Source organism: Protopterus annectens, chromosome 12.part0, assembly GCF_019279795.1.
Source record: "Protopterus annectens isolate FY-2018-M chromosome 12.part0, PAN1.0, whole genome shotgun sequence".
Taxonomy (NCBI): Eukaryota; Metazoa; Chordata; order Ceratodontiformes; family Protopteridae; genus Protopterus; species Protopterus annectens.
In genome coordinates this window covers 1,047,921,790-1,047,941,646 of record NC_056746.1, presented here as the reverse complement: position 1 = coordinate 1,047,941,646, position 19,857 = coordinate 1,047,921,790, and positions in this window count along the sequence as shown.

Sequence of the window (19,857 nt, the reverse complement as noted above, 5' to 3'; positions counted from 1 at the left end):
CACTCACAGCAAAGAGAATGTCATGATGGTTGAGTTACTCTGTTGTGGTTTCTGTAGAGGTTGCAAATTCCATATTGTTCTACTATTTCTGCCTTGTCAATGCAATTTAGAATCCCATAAGCTCTTTCTTTATATTTAAAAATACCTAGATGGGATTCATGGATTTTTGTAAGCATATCCTATCATAGCTGTGAAGGAATTATTGTTATAACTCCTATAAACAACCATTGAGGCACTGACTGTTCATCTCTGTATGAAAAACATCTACTTAATGAGGGTTTAAATGATATAGCATTATCTGACATTCTGACACAATGACATCGCAAACCAGTTGTCACTCATAGTCATAATGAATAGAGGTTTTCATTTTTTGCAGCCTTTCTGAAGAGATTGTCAGATGAGAAATCACCCATAGCATTTCTAAGTCTCAAACAAATCTTCCATACACTCCTGTAGGTTCACTCTGCTGAACATATTTGCAAGCTGCATAGGTTTACCAAGGCTTCTACTGAACTCTCAGGTGATATTTCTGTAATAAGGGTAACATTTTATGGAGACTTGAGTGTGCTTTATACAGTGTTTTTTTCAACTATGCCTTCTTTAACCAAACAATGTCTCTTTCTCAACTGGAACATAGTAAATGCTGAAAATCCATTAAAGACTTTAACCCATATGCAACTGGTCTATCTTCCATAACAAAAGTATACAATTTATCATGTGCATCCATCTACAATGAAGCCAGTTGCAATGTTTCATAAAATTTGAATGTAGGTGCTGAAGTAACCAGATATTTAAAAATGCCAAAGCTACATCCTGTTCTGTTCAGCAAAACCATTCAATGTCTGGCAGCTTCATTAACAGTACTGTCACATCTGATAAGTCTGGAATAAAAGATACATATTTTACAATGCCTAAAAACTGCATTAGAGATGCTTAATCATATGTTTTTGCATAGAAACAATTGGCCTTATTTTATCTGGATATGATTAATGCCCTTCTGACAACAAGATGTGGTCTATTTACTTTAGTGAAGCTACACAGACTTGGCATTTATGTATGTTCATCTTCAAACCTAAGCTTAGAAAGTAATTTAATCAGACACTGATAGAATTCCAGTTTACTTCTACCCTAGACCTAATGTCATCGGTGATGTTCTCTACACCAATAAGCCACTTCCTAGAAAGCAGTTCTCTGAAAGATTTCTGGAACTGATGGGACTTCAAATGGCAACTTCAGCAACCAATATCCACATAGATACTGGTAGTAATACTAAAGATGCACATTACTTAATTAGATTAATTTAGCTTAACCTATCAAAATGCTTGATAATCAGGTACACAGAAATCTTTCCATTGTAGCCACTACCTTGTCTGTTGTCTGAAGCAATATTCCCTTTTGATCCACTTGTTTAAATCTTTAAGCTCTATGGGGATCTTCAGTCTGTGCTGTACTATTACCATCACCATGATATTTACCTAATTATTTATGTTTATTTTGTTTCTCTTCAACCCCGTTAGCATCCACACACTTCATTCCTTGAACATTCCCAGCTCTGTGTGCAACAGGAACTCTTTGCAAATAGTGAATTACAGAAATTGCCTCGAGAAAAATCTTTATGTGATATTTATTTTGCAGACAACTCAATACTTTAAAAAATTGGAGTATTTTTTAATATAATCACTACCCTGGTGTGTAAATGACAATGATTGCAAATATTTTATTCTATAAAGTGTCTTTTGCTTCTGAACCTGCAATGAAGTACTCCTCGGAAAAATATTTTAATTGTTTTTGAAAGACACATCAACAGTACCATTAAATCATGAGTTATCACATCAAAGGTATTATCTGAATGTTTCTGTACTGCATAAACTGAATTATTACTCAAACATTGAGCTGGGTAGCTCTGTGCACATGAACAAGCTGCAAGTCTTCTCAATACTGTGAGATTTACGCTCTGACTTGTCACAGCACTGGGAGTATTCCTTTTTGTGTACAAAAAGCTGATACTCTGTGCTTTTATATTACAGATTCTTTTAATCACATCAAGCTCTTGACAAATATCATGCCCCAAAATATCAGGTTTCTTTAAATTACTTTGAAGAGGCACAACTTGAAATAATAACTTGCACATTGAAGATATATACATGCAATGTATCCGTGCTTTTACTTAGGTTTTAATCTGTGACTAGGATAACACAAAAGTAAGCATGGAGACTTGAAAAGCTTGCAGTTAACATGAAAGATGTTAATGTAGACAGACAGAATGTATTCATCTCCACTGCCTAACATAAATATTACAGACATAGCTTTAACCATCATCTTTTTGGTCTAGCACAACTAGCTAAATGAGTTGCATTCACATTATCAGTTCTGTAGTTTTCATTAACATTAACACTGTTTTAAATATTCACAGCATTTATTCAGCAAATTTCTATACTGCCAATAAACATTTCAGGTTTGTTCTGTTTGCTTCTACAATATTCACAACTTTTTGCAGGACTTTTTGCTTCTTACAAACTCTTGTCAAATGTCCACAAAATTCCACCAAATTCACAAATTATTTTGCTTTGCAACATGTTTCTCAGTTCTGAAATGAATGCTTCCATTGGCCATGGTTTCCAATTGCTCACTTGTTACTGGTTACCATTTTGACTGCAATGCAGTTCCTAGCACAAACTTCATCATGCTATACTTCTCATCCACAGTATTTATTTTACAGATGTTCAGCTTTTCTGTAAAACGTTTGAGATGAATGTCAGACAGTTCACTTGCTTTATGCATAACTATGGCTTTTGTGTGTGTGTATGTGTGTTAGAATCACTTTCCCTACAAGTCTGCTTCTGATCCCACACACAACTCTCTGTCTAATCACAGTATCCCATAAAGGGGACACTGTACATGACATTCAAAAATGTTGCTTGTAACCATATTTTGATAACCTGTGCTATATCAATACATCAGAATCAACCTGTTTATACTGTATTTAATTTCTTTTACCCCCAAATTGACCACATGGGGCCTGTCATGTTGGTGTGATTTTGTTTTTCATGTGGTTCTTCCCACTGTGTAGTTTTTTTGTCCTCTTTATAGGACTCAACCTGTTATTTACTTAAATGCAATGGCACTGCTATAAGTCAGTGGCTTTTTAGCTTCTAGATACAATCTTATTTTATTTTATTTATTTATTTTGATTTTCACTGAATTACTGTGGTTTGTGTTAACTGAAGTCTGCTTTATACATTTAAACCCTCTTCAAAACAAGCTAGTTAAACAGTGATTTGTTATTCAAATCTGTAGTCCTTAGACAGTTGCCAGACCCCCCCCCCCCAACTTTCTTCAGGTGTTATACTTGTCAGTTCAGTGTAGCAGCTGTATATGACAGCTTTCACAGCAAATAGATGATAAGTCTTGTAACACTTAATTTTCAGACGTCCTTAACTTATTTGTAATTACATCGATACAAGCAACACTCCACTGGCCAAAAATAAAAGTACTTGCCGGTTTGGTTTATGTAGTGTTACTATGTAACTAAACCACCCCTGTTCTTCACACAAAGATTTATCCAAAAACTATCTCTTTGAAAAAATAATTTCACTTCAGCTGTTAATGTGTCAAGCTAACTAACGACAAAAAGACCCTTGTGTAATATCAAGCTTAGGTCATGCAGGCTAAGACTGATTCTGCTCTGAAACAATGTAAGAGCTCGACAAGCAAAGGAATGGTGGTAGCATCAGCTATAGAATGAAAAAAAAAGAAAACCTAAAAGGTTTCGGTGCACTAAATAACTTCTAAGTGGCATTACAAGGAGAAAAAATAACCTTAGGGTAAGGCAATCTACATTACAGGTTGGGTTTTTCATTTAAGTTACTAAACTCAAAAGTCTTGTGCCTGAGATCATTCACGTATTTATCAATTGATTTTCAGACCGTTTGAGTTCTGGTAAAGAGTATATAAGCAAATATGATTCCTGAAATATTCAGACACCCTGGATGGTCTGCTCATTAAAATGCATCCACCGTAAGATGGAGACACACTTGGTAAGTTCCCTGTCTACATGATGGGTAAATCTAACAACCAGGTCAGATTGGATGGACAGGCTTTTAATAAGTGAACTCAATGGACTGGGGTCAAGTTGATGAAACCACTGAACCTGAACTGTCCACTAGAGGACTCTTGCAGAATCTGGTATGTGGAATTATGAAAACTGAAGCTGGCATGGGACCCAGTGACTCGAGGCAGACCTCAGTTGTAACTGATTGTGATGCATGCTTTGTAGCTACCACTGGATAGAGAGAGAGAATCATATTTTAAAGTAAGAATCCTCAATAAACTACAGTCTTCCACATGCAGACTATCAATGCAACTGCCTGAGGGGGTGATACTGGTACTTTGTAAAGGTGACTGTCACTCCAAGGGAAGAGAACATTTTGACTACATACTCCCTTCTCTGAACCAGATCATCTACAGACAGTGCAGCTAAGGGTCAAGCATCCCTGGAAGGGAAAAGCTTGATTTCCTGCAGTTTCCGAGGGGCTACAGCTATTGATATGTATGTGGTGAGCATGTTGGGAGTTGAGATAGGAACAAATGGAAAGGTTCTAAACTGACAGGGACTAGGTGGGAACTGTAAATGTAGAAACTCCTTAAGTCCTTAACTACCCTCATGTGGTGTCTTTACTGTCCAAAAAGTATATTCAGTCTGATTCCGGTGAGCATAGAAAGATGAAATTCACCATGACTATTTAAAATGCTTCTATAAAATGAATTGATTTAGACAGCTGTGATATCTAGAATTGGCCTGAGGTTCTTTGTTTTCTTTAGCACCAAAAAAAAAAAAAAAAAAAGAATCCTAAGCATTTCGGTCTAGTGGAATACCTTGATAGCTCTTTTGCTGAGGAGTTTAACATCTCCTTCTTCCCAGATGTTTTTGATGGAGTGAGAAGTCTGGCAATGATAACAGTGGATTTCATGGAGTAAAACAAAAGAGTATTGTGTAACCTTTGGATATTGCCTCCCTTATCCATCTGCCCCCGGACATTTTTCTTCATGCTCAGACATGGACGGAAAGTCTACTCCAAAATGTCTACCCAAGATGAAACAAGCAAGGAGTAAGGACTAATGTGATCTACCATAGGTTTGACTGTGGCCACCTGCTGAGTTCAAGACAATCCTCCCTCTGGGCTTATGACCTTATTAGAAACCTGGCTGTGTTGTTAGCCTTTTCAAAACACTTGCTCATTGTTGCTGTAGCTTTGGACCATGCTAAAACTACATTCAGTGCTGGCTTCAATATTTCCTGGCTAAGGTATGCTATGGGACTCGGAGGTCTACACTCATAGCACTGAGAGTCTGCCTTTCCTCTTTCATGTTCCTGAGGTGTTTAGGTAGGTCAGGTGCAAACAAGAGGGATTCCTTGAAGGAAGTATCCAAGAAAGTTGCCTCAGTGTCCTCTGTGAATGGAGCCAGGACTACTATTACATGGTAGTTCTGGATCCTGTTGCTTGCAGTTCCTTCTGCCTAGTTATAAGCATTGCAGATTGTAAGACTGTCAAGACAGGAGGAATCAATTGTCTGGGTCTGCATTCTGACATTCTATGGACAATCCAGCAACTCTTCTGCCAGACATTGCACTTTGTCAACTATGTCCCTTTGACAGAACATTACATGGTTCATGAAATTCAGTGCCAACTATAACAAAGTGGCAGATACAACAAAAAAAATACACTTGCCAAATCTGTCTATAGTGCTAGATTTTTACTTTTGGGGAAAGGCAGCTAGGTAATGGATAGTAGAAGCCTAGTGGAGGACAAATGTAGGTACAGAAATATTTAGTTGGAAGTCTCCATTCAAAATATGCTGGAAAACCCAGCCTTTTTTCTTAGAGATGAGGTTCTCTGTGTCTGGATACTACCATGCCAGTCTGTCATCTCTAAGAATGTCAACTAATTGGAGAACACCAGAAGACTGGGTGGGGGGGGGGGGTTAGACCAGCACGCTTGTTGCAGTCTTCTCTGTGGGGAGGATGGTATCTGGGCAGACCCTTTCTGCTACACCATTTGTAGAAATACTCTGAATTTAGGATCATCTGGAGAAAAATAAAAGGGAGAACTGGTCTTTCCTCCTTTAGGTCATTGATACAAAACTGGACTTATATTATTAGTTTTAGCTAAAGATTTCCTAGGCCTGTTCTGTGTATGATGATTTTAGGATCCTCTTGGCTAGAGGGAATGGTCCTAGGATGAAACAAAAGGGTACACTGCTAGGCTTGCCATGTAGATGTTGGATGTGTAGGCAGTCCTATGATGGGCCTAAATGCACTATATAAAACTGATTGCTGCAGGGCTTGAGGCTGAGCAAAGCCTGACACTGTGAGGTCTGCTGCTGGAAATACCGGTGTTAGAACCACAGATATTGGGGAAATGAAGTATGTTGGCAGCCAAGGTGCTGATGTCACAGACACTGATATCAGCCCCTTTGGTGATGGGCTGCATGCCAAGGCTACTGATGATTTGAATGCCAGTATCAAGAAAAATAAATAGCAGAAAAGAATAAGCTGACACAGGCAGTGACTGATAATACAGTGTTAGAATAAATGGCACTGGTAGTACAGGTATCTGAGATGGCGGCATCAATCTAAACAACAACAAATGTGGTGGAAGTGCTGAAGCAGTGCCAGTGCCAGAGAAACTTGCACTGGAAGGAAGGTGGTACCCCTGGAGGAAAATTATACGCTAATCCCTGGTCCCATAAAAAGACAGAAAGATGGACGTTTTGGATCACTTGGCATTTAGACAGCAGATAGTCTCAGCTAATTTGTTGTAATCAATAGCTGGATAAGATGGCAACAGCCTACATGACCCATAAGTTTCAGGTCTTGAGAGGAAAGAAAAGGCCTAAACAGCTGCAAAGTTAGAAGTATTGGACCCCCACCAAAATAAATGGCATTTTGACAGAATTTGAGTGGCATATTTAACTACCAATTTAGGGCAAACTTGTCCCTGAGAATCATAGATTGTACAGCTTTATACCACTTTGTCCCAGAAGGATACAGTAGCAAAGCTTTGCTAACAGATGGTTGAGGAGTGAGAAAGACTACCTGCTGCTGCTCCTTAGGCTTATGCTGCAGAATTTTGCAGGAGCAACTTCACTACTGACCTCTGATGTGACCTTAACAAGGCACTCCAAGAGGGATGCAGTATCACCTCTACCACTGAAATGGCCTGTTACTTTACCTTTATACACTTTAGATGTCCCTCTGACATTTGAATAACAATATCACAAAATAAATAAATAACTATATGTACTATAAAGGGTGTTAAAGCCAAGACTCCTAACACAGCAAGATGATGGGTGGACAGATTGGTCTGACAAGGGAGATGATTTTTCTGAGCTATGATACAGAATCAGAATTGCCTAGACATGGTAAGGCCTTGCTGTGTCTAATAATGGTGGCTGCCAAAAAAGCAATTACTAGAAAATGGAAATCAGAATCTAAACCAACTATACTGGAAGTAGTGAATATAATAATAGAGATAAAACAACTGGAATTGCGATCTTTAGAAAAGGGTATTAGCAAACTACATAGGAACAAATGGGAATTGTGGGAACAATACATACAAGGGAGGAATAAGATTTAAAAAGCAGCAGGACTTAAATGAGTTATGTAATGTTTGAGTGAGACCAACTGGGTAGATTATAGTGGTGTATAATCTTTGCAACTGGGAGTGTGTCAGTATGCTTTGTGATGTAAAATGCTTGCGACTAGGATTGTGTCTGTGTGGTTTGTTTTTGTTTATATAAATGTATTATTGCCTATGTAGTAAGTGATGGTTTAATAAAGATGTTTCTTGTTTAAAAAAGGCAATAATTGAATAATTTATGTAATATTGCTTAGGTTATATGATATATAGCAACATATGTGAAGTATAATGTTTGTTATGTTAATATAGTTTGATTACTTTTATATCAATGATAATTCAGTAAAGGTGCTTGGAAAAAAAGGCTCCTACCACAGCAATGTTGGGTCCCACCAGTCTGCTTGCTCATATGCCTCATGGACCATCAGCAGCTTACTGTTGATACAGTAGATACAGAATCTCAAAAGCATAACTTTCCCCACTGTCCTCATCCCAAGTAACTTTCTCATGGAGGGCAGACAAAAAAATAAAACATTATCCAGTAGTTCTGTACTCTAAGAGTCAGCACTGAAAGCACAATCACCATCTTCCTCTAATGCAGGGGTGTCCAACCTTTTCAGTTGCAAGGACCGCATTGAGTCAACAGAAATGGTCTGGGGCCAAACGGCAAGTGAGGACCAAAAAAAAAAAAAAAAGGTCTCACATTAACTGAAGAGCAAAAAAAAAAAAAAACCACAACGCATCATAAACTGAAGAGCAAAATACCCCAGGTTTATGCGGACTAATGTGGCTGTATTGTAGGTGAATTTGAACAATAAATAAATTAATAAATGCATAATATTTGCCCTAAAATTCAATATCTCATTCTAATTATTTAAAAAACAGTTAAATCTAACATCTTAGTTTATTTGTAAAAAAAATTAACAGGTACAAACCTTTCAATTTGTATGAGATCATACCTGTGATTTTGCTGGTTTCCATGTCTTCCATCATGTCCTTAATGGCCATATGTTGTCCAAAGCGCTCATGTATTCTTCTGTTTCTAGCTTTGCAATCTGTCCCTAAAATATGGCACTGGCAGTATCAGGAATGATGAGACTTTTACTTCTCATGTATACATCCTGATAATTATCACAGAAAAATAAACACTTTTTTTCCACTCAGTACAATGTAATGTATGTTTATAAGGCATCTTTCACATCTTTAATTCTTGTAGCATCCATTCTTTAATATTCAACCGAAAGTGTTTTGGAAAAACTCCGGATGCATGAAGGCAAAGTTTTTAACTAATTTTCCTTAGTAAGGAAGTGTAAAGAAAGAAAATGTGTAACAGATAAAACATGCAATGGAAAATGTTAATAGGTTTAATTTTTTTCCATTGTGTAGTGTCACGCAGATGCCTTGTCCTACCACACTGCAGCATACATAAGTGTCAGAAGACGATGTACACAACACCTAGTAAAACATTACAGCCTGAAGTAGGGAATGTAGCTAACCAGCAGTAGTGAAGAATGAATCCGGGGAAAAAAAGGGTACAATCCAAAAGTATGAAGTTAAGACGTATGAACAAATGCACAGTGCAATCAGGATTCTAAACTGACTATACAAACAAAATAGAATTGCCCAGTTTTGCGGCCCTTTTCAGCACTCTTAAGAGGAGAGAGTAACAAGTAAGAATTTACTATTACACCAAAACAGGAAAAGCCAAAAACTCTTCCCAAACACAATCCAGTATGCCTCATCTTTAAAACATGTTACAACCCACCAACCCCCACATTTTCCTCTCACACCTCAACCACCATTCACTGTTTTAGAATAACTATAGTTAGGTAAAAAGGAATTCCAAGGACTTTGTAATATCACTAGTTTAGGTAATTTATGGTACAAAAAACAAAAGAATTTCCTGACTGACCATACTAAGACTATACCCATCAGTAATGGCTCATTGCTCTGTTAAACTGCTGAAGAGCTCCCTTACTCCTACTATGGACTGCATCTCTTCTTCTCAGAGATGCTAATCTAATACTTCATTATAATGTATTGGTTTTACTGCTATATGTAGCAAGTTAAAATATTTTGTTCTACTAGTACTGACGGGCAAATGGTCCTTCCAGATTAATGCTGCACCTCCAAAACAAATGTACATAAAACAAATGAACTCTTCCAGGCCCATTTGGTCAGGGCAGTAAGAGTGTGAGCAAGTATGCGATCAAAGATGAACCACTCATCTAACAAGTCGGCCACTCATCCAGATCTAAACAACCAGCACAACACAGGAAGCAGGCCTAATAGCCCAGGAAAGATGCTGCACAAATTTTACCACCTCCAGATCTCAGTTAATCCACAGTATAAAAGCAAAACAAACAATCTAAAGCAGCCAAACATGCAGCACCCACAGCACCTAATAAAAAGTCTTCCATGTTCAGACAGTAATAAGACAAAGGGAAAGCTTCTAGTCTGCAGCCAAAAACACAATACAGTCCCCACCACCAGATTATGCGACCAGCTGGGACACACTGGAGGATAGGGCAGAAAACCTTGTCAGAGCATTTATAGATGTAGCAACACATCTGGGTTATTCCACCAAGGGCATTGTCCTATTAGTAATTAACCACAACTACAGCAATGGATTTGTTATGTTGCTTCCTACACAGAGCCTTACCAATCCATGGGTTGGTGGGAGTCCAAGGAAAAGACTGTGCACTAGAAATAAGACTGCCATCAAGGGATGGGTCAGCAGTCCCTGTATCCTGAGAAGCAAGGAGAAGAGGGCAGTCAATATCTAACGACGTTTCTGTTATTAATACTGATTAGAGGTGAAAACTCAGAATTTACGGCAACCAGACTATACGGAAAACACCCATATTAGCGTAGGTGACAAGTCACCTCATTAGATTCTCCCATGCTGAGAGAGAGAGAGAGAGAATAGATCATTAGTCTTACAATAAACTGCAAAGGTTGGAATTTAAACAAACAGTCAACTAATAATAGATTTGCTAATATGACACATAATGGCAAAAGAAACAAAGTGTGTAGTAACCCGTGATAACCGGAAAGTCCTGCACACCCTTTACTCACGTATCTACTAACAGCAAAGTAGTTGAGTAAATCGCTGAAATAATGCAAGTAACAATTACATAAAATGTTCTGTATAAATACCACACAGATAGATACAATAACTAATAGAAAAGGGATCTGGGGGGTAACAATCAAACTCTGCCACCTTAACAGTTTCTCCACTAAAAAATGCAATGCCCAAACTGTGGAATAATGCATAACACTCTATCTAACCCTAGCTAGTTCTAAGGGAGCAGACACAGTATCAAAATACTTAACTTACCTTTTGCTATGTTGTAGTGTAGTCGGTGTGTACACAATGAAATAAAATAAATCCTCTCTCCACGATCTCGCTCCTTCCTTCAGCTTTTCTTTACCAGTAATATAAAAAACGCCCGAACGGTGTTTTCGCGCATGCGCATACCAGCGGAAAGACGCTGGTATGAAAAAAACGTGAAAAAAAGAAAGTTGGCGCATGCGCAGAACAGCAAAAGTACGCGGACGTGTAAACACACGGAAAAAAAGTGAAATTAAAATTAAATTTAAATTTAAGGGTCGCAGGCCGCATGGAAGAGCTCTGAGGGCCACATGCGGCCCGCGGGCCATGGGTTGGACACTCCTGCTCTAATGCCTCTGACTCTGTGTCTGGAGTGCAGACTGATACAACCTGACACACACATTTATTCTTGAGCAATGCACCAAGAGACTGATCAGCATTTAAGAATGAGGATTCACACAGCAACTCCTTTTAGTGGTTGGAAGACAGAATCTATCCTTCCATGGAATGGAGGCCATGATACCCAGGGACCTATATTTACCTAAAAGACTGGCATGGTTAACATCACCACAGACTGGCTAGGTGCCTCACAAGCAATCTGCAAATACTGATGCACTGTGGAAATAGCCTTAAGAGGCTAACTATACTTTTAAATGATGTGGAAAACCTCCACAGAGAATGGTCTTAGAGGGAAGAAAAGGAAGAAGGCCTGTAAACCACCCCCCCCCCATATCTATAAATGCTACAAAATCTGAGGAGGGTTTGGAAATCATTCTCATTTTACTTGTGAATTCTTCAGTTGCAGAATAAACCCTTCTAACCATAGAAGGACAGGAACCCCTGAAGTGATTGTTGGAGTTGGTCCTAAAAGTCCATCACTCGACAGTGTTCAGTCCTTGGTTTACATCAGGTACCTGGGATCCAAAGGAAAATGTCAACAGTTTTAAGGGGAAGAAAACCTGTTGCAAGTCCCCTAGCTATTCAGAATATGTCCAGTTTGATACCTAGGGGATACAGTTTGCCATATAAGATACCCTGTAACTTTTACTATGCCTCTGAGCCTCAAATGAGCAGGAAGACACTCATAAAGCAAAACATGGTTGACATGAAATTTATTTCGCAATTAACAGCACAGAAAAGAAAAACAGGACCTAGCATCAACATTAACGTCAAATATCATCTAAGGCTTCAGATACCAGAGAAACTGGGGTTGAAATAAGCTGTGTTGAGTACAACGACATCAAAGTCCCAGTGTCACATCGATTGATAATGGCAATTTATAGAATTGTCTATAATTATCTGGATAATCAGAATCTAACCCCACCTTCTTAAGCAATGGTGACTAACCACTGCCTCCTTTATAACAGATGGATAATCTCCTCCCTAAGAGAGATGGAGATGATCCGGTAAAGGGCTTGACCAAGCATCAAAAAGGATATCGCCAGTCTGTTAGGGCAAGGGTTCAGACCACTTGCAGTTGAACACAAACTGGAAGCAAAAAGAAGACCGCTCTATCAAAGAATAAGAAAATGATCTCCAAGACTAAGATGTCTAGCCACCACTAACAGCCCGTTATCCATGTAAGTGTGCAATGTGTCAAACACCCAGTCTGACAAAGGCAAGCATTACAGCAAAATTGCACATTCACTGCTTGAAGCCTCCCTCATGGTAACTGTGACATCTGGCTAATATCCAACCGGACTGCCAACAATAATGTGACATCCCCCACTTAAAACCCGAGTCAGTAATTAAGGAGCCTCAATCTTCAATACTGACTCCAGTGTGGTAGCATCATGGGAAACACCAAAGCACACAAGAGTAAAAGTCCACAATTTCCCTTAAGAGCACAACAGGAACAAGATCTATTTTTCAGGGACTGGACTATATACATCTGTCCAGCCCAAATGTATTTCCTTAATATACACTTCAGAGCAAGGTGTTCCAGTTTAAGGCCTCTGACTCACTCACACTCAAAATACATTCAAATCTCACACATTCAAACACTTATGGGAAGCATACCTCTCAACTGTCCAGATTTTTGCAGAATGTCCAGATTTTTGCCTCATATTTTTGGTCTGTTCCTCATAAAATTTGTGGTTTTCTGGCAAATCCTTGAGGCTTGAAGTTACCAAATAATGACATACATTTGAGTTGAACATTTCAGATACTTCGGAAAATGTATGTTAATACAAACCCTGTTACTCTAGCAACTTTATAAGTGTAATATTTAAACCAGTCCCTATTTTTGGACCTTTGTCCCCCCATTTTGTCAGACTTTGTCCAGATTTGTTGCACTAAGAGGTTGAGAGGTATGATGAGAAGCCTGACATATTTCCAGTTGTGTCCCCTCCCCAGTACAAATTGTAAATGCTGCCACCAGAGTCAGACAGGTCTACATGCCCTTCAAAGGATGATCAACTATTAAAAATTAAATTTCAAAATAAATAATAGCTATGACCAGAAGCAGCCAGGCATTCAAGGTGACCTGGGGAGTATCAAACAGGTATAAACACTCTCTAATCTCTAAAAAACACACTGATTGTCCAGCCACAATATAAAGTAATGAAAAATATTTAATAATACATAAAATGATTACAAGAATGTAAATCAATAACTGTCAATAAACACCAGAATTCAATCACCAGAAATATGAAAATTAAACTGTAGAATAGAAGTCCATCATCTTAAAAAACTATCTAAATAACTAAGTTTTCCTAATGTAACTAGAGAATACTGATCCTAATCTAATCTAAAAAAATAACAGCAAAGCAAAGGCAGGCTTACAGTTTTTGGTGAGTTCTTCTTTTCAGGTATCACTGCACAGAACTGTAACTGACTGCAACTCTTAACTGTCAGTCTTAACTAACTGCCCACAACTGACTTCAGCAATCTCATTTATATTCCAGGTTAACAGTCTCAACTGTCTTATTTTAAAAATAACAGTCAGCTGTTTGAAAATGTTATTTTTCCTGTCAGTCATTTGTTCAAATAATTACCTAGCAACCAGACACATTCTAATGACATCACCTACTGATCAACCGATTCTCTACAGCCAGTTTGTACTTTAGAATCTCCCTCTCAAACATACACAATTAGAAATGTATCAAAACATTGACAGATTCTTTAATCATTTTGTATAAACAGGGAAATACTCAACATTTTAAAAACTTACTTACATTTTCACAATTAGACATGCTGGCATACAATACAAGTTAATCTGAGAATATACACAAATCTCCTACCACAGATGACAGTGTTTTCATTTCCTTCATATTTCTCCCCCCATTATGACTCAAGCATGATTTTCAAGTGACCCTTGAAAACTGATGCTTGAGTAAAATGGGTCTACCTGGGAATATCAACCCACTCCTCTCTTGGGCAATCCATTTGCACTGGCATTATAAACCCCACTGCACAATTTTTCATCTTCTAAGGAAACTTGGCTGAGAACAGTCCCCACCTCATAATTTGTACATCTACCTGTACAATAAATTCTTTATTGTAATCTGGGCTGGCTAACACAGGGGGTCCTCCCAAAATCTCTTTAAGTTTTTGGAATGTCGGTTCACAATCTGCGGTCCACACTACCTTGTCTAGTTTATTCTTCCTCATTAGCTCAGTAAGGGGTGTAGCTATAGTACTAAAACTGGGCATAAATTTCCTTTAGTACCCTTCCGTCCCTAGAAATACTCTCACTTATTTCCTAGTAACAGGAACTGGCCATGCTTAAACAGCTTCCACCTTGACAGTATCTGGCCTAATTTTACCACATTCTACTCTGTGTCCTAAGTGACCTCTGCCATTCCCACTTGACACTTACGGGGTTTAATGGTTAATCCTGTCCTACTTAATCTATCCAAGACCTCCCTAACATGTTGGAGATGTTCCTGCCAGGAATGGCTGTAAATAGCTATGCCATCCAAGTTATGCTAGAGCATTTTCCCCTGCCCCTACCAAGACATGGTCTACCAGCCTCTGGAAAGATGCCGGGGCATTTTTCATTCCAAAAGACATCCTGATAAATTCATAAAATCCATAAGGGGTTACAAAAGCTGACCTTTATCTAGTAGCAGAAGTCAAGGGTACCTGCCAGTATCCTTTAGTCAAATCAATAGTGGTCAGATACCTAGCCCTACCCAGCTGTTGTAGGGCTTCATCTGTCCTTGGCATGGGGTATGCATCTGACTCTGTGCAACTATTTAATTTCTGGTAGTCTACACAAAATCTCACACTACCATCCTTATTTGGCACTAGCACTACAGGGGAAGCCCAAGGACTGTTAGACTCTTGACTTACCCCCAGTTCTAGCATTTACCTTATTTCTTCTTTCAGAGTCTGCTTCACTCTCTCTCAGGTACTCTATAAGGAACCTGCTTAACAGGTTTTTGGGATCCTGTGTCCACAAAGTGCTGTACCAAGTCAGTACACCCAAGTTTCCCTGCGAACATATCCCCAAATTCCAGCAATATCGTTTTTATCTCCCAGACTTGATTAGGAGTTAACTGCTGCGATATGGTGATGTCTTCCGCAGAGGTGTCAATCCTAGCCTCACTCAAAAGCTTGGTTACCATATCCCTTACAGACTCTTCCTGCCATCCACTATGAGTGCACAATAATAGGGCCTCCCTGTCATGATACGGTTTCATCATATTCACATGATACAGTTTGTGCCCTTGTCTCCTACCTACCAAATTTACCATGCAGTTCACATCATTGATTTTCCTCACCACCTCAAAGGATCCCTCCCAAGCTGCTTGTAACTTGTTATGTCTAACAGGAACAAGTACCAGCATACTCTCGGGCTCAAGCACTCCTGCCATACCACACCTTCTTTTTTTGTTGGGCCACTGCTAGGTACTCTTGAGCTAAACCCATGAGCTCTTTAAGTCTTGTCTAAAACTTAAGAACATAAGCCACAACAGACTCCTTGTGAGATTCACTCTCACCTTCCCACTTGTCTCAAATTAAATCTAAAGACCCCCTCACCCTATGTCCATACAACAACTCAAACGGTGAAAAACCTGTAGATTCCTGGAGTACTTCCCTGTATGCAAATAACAGACTGGACAAATACTTGTCCCACTCTCTTTTAAACTGGTCATCAAACGCCCATAGCATAGTCTTCAATGCAGAGTTTAACTTCTCCACAAGACCATTAGTCTGGGGATGGTAGGATGTGGTCTTTAGATGTTTCAACCCACAATGCTTCCACGGACAAGTCAGCGGGTCTGACATGAAGTTGCCACCTTGTTCAGTCAGTATTCCCCGTGGAAAACCTACTCTGCTGAAGATTTCTAGCAAAGCACTTGCCACCTTCTCTGCCTCAATAGGTGACAGAGCCACCACCTCAGGACATCTGGTAGCATAGTCTACTACCACCAAGATATATTTATTTCCTGTAGAACTTGAAGTATTCAGGAGGTCCCACAATATACATGGCCACTCTCTGAAATATCTCCTTGATAACAGGCAAAGGCATTAACGGAGCCTTAGCCTTGTCCCCAGCTTTACCAACTTTTTGGCACTGTTGACAAGTCCTACAATATTCTACCACATCACTTGCAATCCCAGGCCAATAAAAATGTTGCATAATACATTTCTTAGTACATCTTATACTCATATGACCTGAGAAAGGAATGTCATGTGCTATGGCTAAAAGTGGCAGACGGTAAGCTCTAAGCATACTGACTACCGTATTACTTCACCTTCTAGCCCACCTCCAGGAGTCCACTCTCTATACAACAAAACTTTGCTCCATTATACAGACTCCCCTCTTCCTTCAGCATCAGGTGCTTTTTAGCCATCTCCCTCAAGCTTTGTAATATAGGGTCTGTAAGTTGAGGCTGTCTCAACTCTACATTCATGACCTTCCCCATCTCCTCTTCCACAGGAAGCCTAATCACTTCCCACATTTGTGCCTAGTTGTTATTCTGGGTACCACTTCTCACCTCCATCCTCACAGTCACCCTGTCTAAGGGAACATCAGTAACCACCAACAGCTGCGGCTCACATTCAGACTTACTGTTACCAAGCTAGCACCTTTTCTGAAACAGCCACACCAGTCCCAGATTCAGGTATGAGATCTTTCTGGTCTCTCCCAGACTATCAGACCTACATGCCTTTCTCCAAGCCTGACTGCATGTCACTGCATGTACACAATGTACCGCATCATCAAAGTCATTCCCTATCAGGACATCTGCAGGAATATCCGCAAATACACCTACTTGCTTGCTTTCTCTTCTGCCCTCCCAGTCAAGATTAACCCTAGGCAAAGATATTTGGAATGGGGTTCCTCCCAATGCTCTGACTGGAGTGGACTGCCCAAGCAAGTACTGCTCTTCTGTAACCACTGCAGGCCTCACAATGGTTATATCAAAAGTCGTGTCCCTCTTAGCAGTTACCTGTTTACCATCTGCTAAGATAGGATATACATTTTGGTGATAATTTGGCACCCCAGTTTTTCTAAACAACGTACCACTGGCAGTTTGTCATCCACACATACTGGCTCCCTCACCTTCTGTTTCTCACCTTGATGCGATGAACATTTGGCTGCTATGTGTCTCCTCTGGTTAAACTTGAAACAACTAATCCCTAACCATGCATTTGGATTAGTAGTTTACTCTGTTACTGCTGTAGTCTGTTGGAGTGGTTTAGACTGCCCACCCATGGGTTCCCTTATGTCTATGTGCGGCACTGGGTTATTCTTTCTTATGCATCCTCTGCAGAGTTACACTCATGCTCTGCTAACCAGACTCTCATGTCATCAGGCAAAGTACTGAGGGCTTGTTCCCTCACAAAAGGTCTGCCAGTCTCTCAAAAGTGGAGATCTGACAACCACTCACCCATCTGTGAAAGTAAGTACTTAAGTCAGCAATATAATCATGTAAACTTTCATCTGCCTTGCGTCTATGTTCACAAAACTTTTTTCTACATGTTTCAGGTGTAAGTTTGAAATAGTCAAGCAAGCAACATTTTAATTTGTCAGAATTCAAATGATCTCTTTGCTACAACCTGTGCAGCTTTACCATGGACACTATGAAGACACAAAACAAACTTGGAAAATAACAAAAAAGTATGATCATAACCTGGATACACTCCAAAAAGAATTATTTATTCACAAATAAAGTAAGCGATTTCGTACAGGATAGTACCTGTACTTCTTCAGACAAGGCAAGACAATACTGAATGCAAGACCTTATAAACACTCTCCCAGAATGTAAATCTAATGAGCTCTATCGCATGGTCAATTAAACATTAATTACATTAAACAAAAGACCTAGCTTGGAATAATATAAGAAAATCATTAGAAAATACATTTCAAAATACCTCAGTAGTGTACATTAGAAGTATATTTGAAAAGTAGCCACTAACACCTGGTAAAAATGTTAAATAAAATTTATAAGATTGGAAAATGAATAAATAGTAATAAATTAGATAAGAAATAGATAAAAAGATGGATAAAATGACTGTTAAAAACATTCTTATGCACCATAAGGATGTTAAAATTCATCTATTTGAATATAGATACCTTGTAAAAATCGTAACATAGATGGATGTACAAAATGAACAATTTAAACAATCTAAAATTCTGAAAAAAATACTGAAAACAAATATACCAAGGAAAACGCAGGCCTTTATCTTATGAGACTCCTCAGTTTAAGTATGCAAGCTATGGTGCACATTTCATTAAATCCTGGGTGCCTAAATGCATCACATCTTAGCTGCCACAACAATTCACATTTCTCCAATCTCAGAGAGGTGGGACCACCTCTATTATTTGTGTCAACTCTATCAATAACTCTGAATTCAAAAATATGTTCTGGTGAATTGATAATGTGTTTAGCCAACGCATTCTCTAATCTTTTATTCCTGATAGCATAAAGGTGTTTGTACATTCTGTCTCTTAGTATTCTGTTAGATTTTCCTATGTAAAAGACAGGACACATTTTGCACTGGGCCAGGTATATAATGCTACGAGTGTTGCAATTGTATCTACCCTTGCAAGAAAATCTCATATTTCTGATTTCAAAAGAGAGTCCTGTGCTCACATGTTTACAGTAGGGGCAGTTTTCACATTTGAACATTCCTGTAATCCTAGGATTGTCTATTCTCCTCTGCTCCAACATGGTTTTTAGATTAATACCCTTCTTGAATATGATTCTAGGTTTACTTGGTAAACTAACTCTTAAGTTTGTATCAGCTACTATTAAGTCTCAATTCTTGTGTATTATACGTTTAATAATGTATGCCTCATTACTAAATGAGGTCACAAATGTGATGGAAAAATCCGTAAATAGATCTACAGAAGAATGCATAGTGAGTCTGTTATTATGTAGACTGAAAGAGCTATGGTCATTCCCATTCACAAGTAGGGAATCATTTAAGATGGCTTTATAAAACCCTGTTGCTCTCTTAGATGTGACCTCCTTTATGATGTCCTCTAATAAGGGCTGTGGGTAACTACGCATAAGAAACATCTCTTTTAGGAACTGGCATTCACTTAAAAAGTTATGATACTTGGATACCATTCTGGCTGTTCTAACTAGCTGTCCTTTGACTACTGACTTCTTCTGGTGGTCAGGATGAGAGCTATTATAATGCAGAAAGGAATTAGAATACGTTTCCTTTCTGAAGATAGTGGCCACGTAACATTGTTTGACATTATCTTTACTCAAATTGATATCCAAGTAGGATATGGTTTCTCTGTGGAACTCACTAGTGAATTTGAAATAATCTGTAGTGGTGTTGATGAAAGTCATGAATTCTGTGAAAATAGATGCGTTGCCCTTGAAATGATAAAAATGTCATCAAGGTAATGTGTGTAGTAATGAATATATTCCTGGAAAGTGCTGTTTTTGAAAATATATTCCTTTCCCCAATAGACCA